The 4,122-nt window shown below is 44.0% G+C and overlaps 1 protein-coding gene and 1 non-coding gene across 2 annotated transcripts in view; both read left to right on the forward strand.

Annotated features, from left to right (window-relative positions):
• UBE2R2 (ubiquitin conjugating enzyme E2 R2) overlaps positions 1-4,122 on the forward strand; it is a 115,052-nt gene that overhangs the window by 48,005 nt on the left and 62,925 nt on the right. The gene's annotated exons all lie outside the window — the stretch shown is intronic.
• On the forward strand, positions 1,415-1,538 carry LOC119473335. Its single transcript, XR_005202546.1, has one exon. It is a non-coding gene; the product is annotated as a U4atac minor spliceosomal RNA (small nuclear RNA).

Consider the following 4,122-nt stretch of genomic DNA (forward strand, 5'->3'; position numbering starts at 1 on the left):
TTGAGACAGAGTCTCTCTTTGTTGCCCAGGCTGGAGTGCAATGGAGCGATCTCGGCTCACTGCAACCTCCGCCTCCCAGGTTCAAGCGATTTTCCTGCCTCAGCCTCCCGAGTAGCTGAGAATACAGGTGTGTGCCACAATGCTATTTTTAGTAGAGATGGGGTTTCACCATCTTAGCCAGGATGATCTCTATCTCTTGATCCTCCTGCCTCGGCCTCCCAAAGTGCTGGGCTAACAGGCGTGAGCCACCGTGCCCGGCCCTATATTGGGATTTTTAAATTAAGATTTATAATTTTGAGACAGGATAGTTCCCTTTATCCCCTTCATGGGCGGGAACCGGAGTGGCTCGTTGCACTCAGCCCAGTGCTGGCCACTACTCGCGGGAGGGAGTGTGCAAGCAAGAGAGCCAGTGTGGAAACGAGCGAATGAACTGGCCAGTCGCTACTCTCTGGCAGGTGCAGGCTCTGCGTGGGCCTCACGGCAGCGTCCAAACATGTTATAACCAGTGCTCTTCCATCTTTGCAGCCCAGAACCGGCAAGTGCCAACCAGCTCAGTGGCGGGTCAGAGTGGCAGCCCCTGTCCTCTCCGCACCCAGTTCTTGTTCAGGGTCCAGGAAGAGTCAGGTCACACGAACTGTTTGAAAGGTGATGAATGCAGAAGACAATTGAACAGTGGGTGGCTCTCAGCGGAAAGGGAGGCTGGAAAGGGGATGGGAAGGTGATCTTTCCTTGAAGTCCGGCTATCTCTTGCAGGCCCCTATCCGAAATCGCACTGTCTCAAGTTAGCCAAATTCCGTAGTCTCTGATGCTCAGCAAGCAGCTTGTATTCTTGACACTCAGGTGCTTGTGTTGCTCTGCTAGCTGAAGTCTTTTATGGGCACAGGATAGGAGCAGGGCAGGCCAAAAAGGCAACATTTCGGCTGAAAAATGGGGTCAACTGTTTTCACTTAAGATAAGCTTAAGGGTGGGGCTTAGCCGGGATCCCAGCCCTTCTGTGTCAGTTTGACTTTAAAACCTGCAAGCACATTATGTAGCCTCACTAGGGGTGTGTGTGTGTACACACTTTAGGGCAAGCTTAAGGGTGGGACTTAGCTGGGATCCCAGCCCTTCTGTGTCAGTCCTTCATTATGTAGCCTCACTAGGATGTGTGTGTGTGTGTGTGTGTACACACATACTTTAGGGCAAGCTTAAGGGTGAGGCTTAACTAGGATCCCAGCCCTTCTGTGTCAGTTTGACTTTAAAACCTGCAAGCACATTATGTAGCCTCACTAGGGGGTGTGTGTGTGTGTGTGTGTGTGTGTGTGTGTGTGTGTGTACACACATTTTCTTCCCACATACTATTATTGAGCCGTTTAAAGATTTGTAATTGACAGACTTTTGACACTTTCAGTAAGTTAAGAAGAAAACATGTTTTAACCACCCTTTCTTGTGATTGCACAACTGTCCTAGGAGTGCATAGTGAGGGAAGTACTGCTAATACCTACACAGCACATCCGCATCAACAAGCTTTGCTTTACTTTGGTGCAATTTTTGGAAAAATGAAAACCTGATCTTCCCCCCCCAAAAAAATATGTTTTGATTGCTTTTGCTGATGACATGTTGAAACATATCCTATGGCAGATGTGAACTGATGACATAGCAGAAAAACTCAGCAGTGGGAGTATCCTCATTTCACACTAAATCCAGGCACAAATCCAAATACAGCAGTAAACATTGCATTTGCCATCAACTGAGATATTACCAAGTAAAGTTGTATTTAGGACCAGGAAACTTTTTCAGCTATTTAATAGTATGTTAATAAATAGGTAGCAGGAGTAATTGGGATATTTCATTATTTGTATGTAACTGTTTTTTGGCCAGGCACGGTGGCTCATGCCTGTAATCCCAACACTTTGGGAGGCTGGGGTGGGTGGATTGCTTGAGCTTGAGAGCTCAAGATCAGCTTGGGAAATATGGCAGAACCCCATCTTTACCAAAAATGAAAAAAACTAGTTGGGTGTGGTGGCGCAGGCCTGTAGTCCTATCTACTTGGGAGGCTGAGGTGGGAGGATCACTTGAGCCTGGGAGGTTGATGCTGCAGTGAGCCCTGATTGTGCCACTGTACTCATGCCATACCCCGAGATCCTGTCTCAAACAAAAACATATGTAATTTTTTTTGTCTGCTGAAATCTCATCTGAAAGTAATTAGTAGAATAACAAAATTTCTTTAATACTACATGTCGGGGGTTATCAAAATTTTGCTCCAAGTCAGTGTATACTTGGTTTTACATATTTGCATATATAATGGTTTTCTTTTGTAATTTTCTTTTTCTTTTTTTTTTTTTTGAGAAAAGAGTCTCACTCTCTTACCAGGCTGGAGTGCTACATTTAGGGAGAATAGGAAACCAAGGGAAGTTATGATGAGGGTACATTAAATTAAAAAGAGGATCTTGGGAGGAGGTAAGAAGTATGAGAAAGAGTGGTTAGAAAAGTTAGAGCATGAGGAGACAGTGAAATTGGTGAAGCCCAGGAAATAAAGTGGTTCAAGAAGACAAAATGATAAATGGGAAAATGCTTTTTAGTAGCCAAAGATGCCTAGAAAATTATGTTTCTCAGGGCCGGGCGCGGTGGCTCAAGCCTGTAATCCCAGCACTTTGGGAGGCCGAGGCGGGTAGATCACGAGGTCAAGAGATCGAGACCATCCTGGTCAACATGGTGAAACCCCGTCTCTACTAAAAAAAACAAAAAATTAGCTGGGCATGGTGGTGCGTGCCTGTAATCCCAGCTACTCAGGAGGTTGAGGCAGGAGAATTGCCTGAACCCAGGAGGCAGAGGTTGCGGTGAGCCGAGATCGCGCCATTGCACTCCAGCCTGGGCAAAAGGAGTGAACCTCTGTCTAAAAAAAAAAAAAAAAAAGAAAATTATGTTTCTCAATAAATAGGTCACATGCATTTATGTCTATAACTTCTTAACTGTTAATTTCACAACTGAGTGATGAAATGATACAGTTAGCCCAATGCTTGACATAGTAAGCACTTAATGAGTATTATTTATCTTTACTTCCATCTGTCGTTGTTCACTTATTCCCTCAATATAGAAAACTGAGAGTTGTCCTTGAATTTTTTCTTCTCCTCAATCCAAATAAGTCAATTACTGGGTCTCACTGATTATACTTCTATGTGTATCAAAAATACACTTCTCAGGCCGGGCGCGGTGGCTCAAGCCTGTAATCCCAGCACTTTGGGAGGCCGAGGCGGGTGGATCACAAGGTCAAGAGATCGAGACCATCCTGGTCAACAAGGTGAAACCTCGTCTCTACTAAAAATACAAAAATTAGCTGGGCATGATGGTGCGTGCCTGTAATTCCAGCTACTCGGGAGGCTGAAGCAGGAGAATTGCTTGAACCCAGGAGGTGGAGGTTGCGGTGAGCCAAGATCGCGCCATTGCACTCCAGTCTGGGTAACAAGAGCGAAACTCCGTCTCAAAAAAAAGAAAAACAAAAACAAAAATACACTTCTCATGTTTATTCCAACTGTTTCTCTCTTTGCTCACGTATATAGGCTTTTCTGCATTATTTTTCCCTTTGCCTGTAAGGTCGTGTTCACCCTGGCCTCACCAAGACCTTGTACTTGGCTCAAGTAGCACCCCTTTGTAAATTTTACCTGAATATCTCAGCCAGAATTAGGGATTTCTTTCACAGTGCTCTCTTAGCAACTAGTAGAGATTTCATTTGAGGCACTTAATTTGTAATCATTTATTTGTGTGCCTTTTAAATAAAATATTGCCATTCAGGGCCAGTGTTCTAAATATGTTTGTTTTCTACCTCCCATATTGTTACATGGTAACGTGATGAGTTTTCAGTTAACAATATGTTGAATAATAGAATAAGTGAAAATATTTACACATATAATATTTGTATAACTAAAAATAGATGTCTGATGAGTTTGGTGATTTCATTGAGGGTGCACTTAGTCCATTGTCCGCGTGAGTTGAAACTTTAAAAATTAATGTAAAAAATAGGGTAAAATGTGGTAATGGTACAGAAATATATTTTGGAGGTACTTTTTTTTTTGAGCCAGAGTGTCTCTCTCGTCAGGCTGGAGTGCCGTGGCTCAATCTTGGCTTGCTGCAACCTCTGCCTCC

Source organism: Cebus imitator, unplaced genomic scaffold, assembly GCF_001604975.1.
Source record: "Cebus imitator isolate Cc_AM_T3 unplaced genomic scaffold, Cebus_imitator-1.0 Scaffold149, whole genome shotgun sequence".
NCBI lineage: Eukaryota > Metazoa > Chordata > Mammalia > Primates > Cebidae > Cebus > Cebus imitator.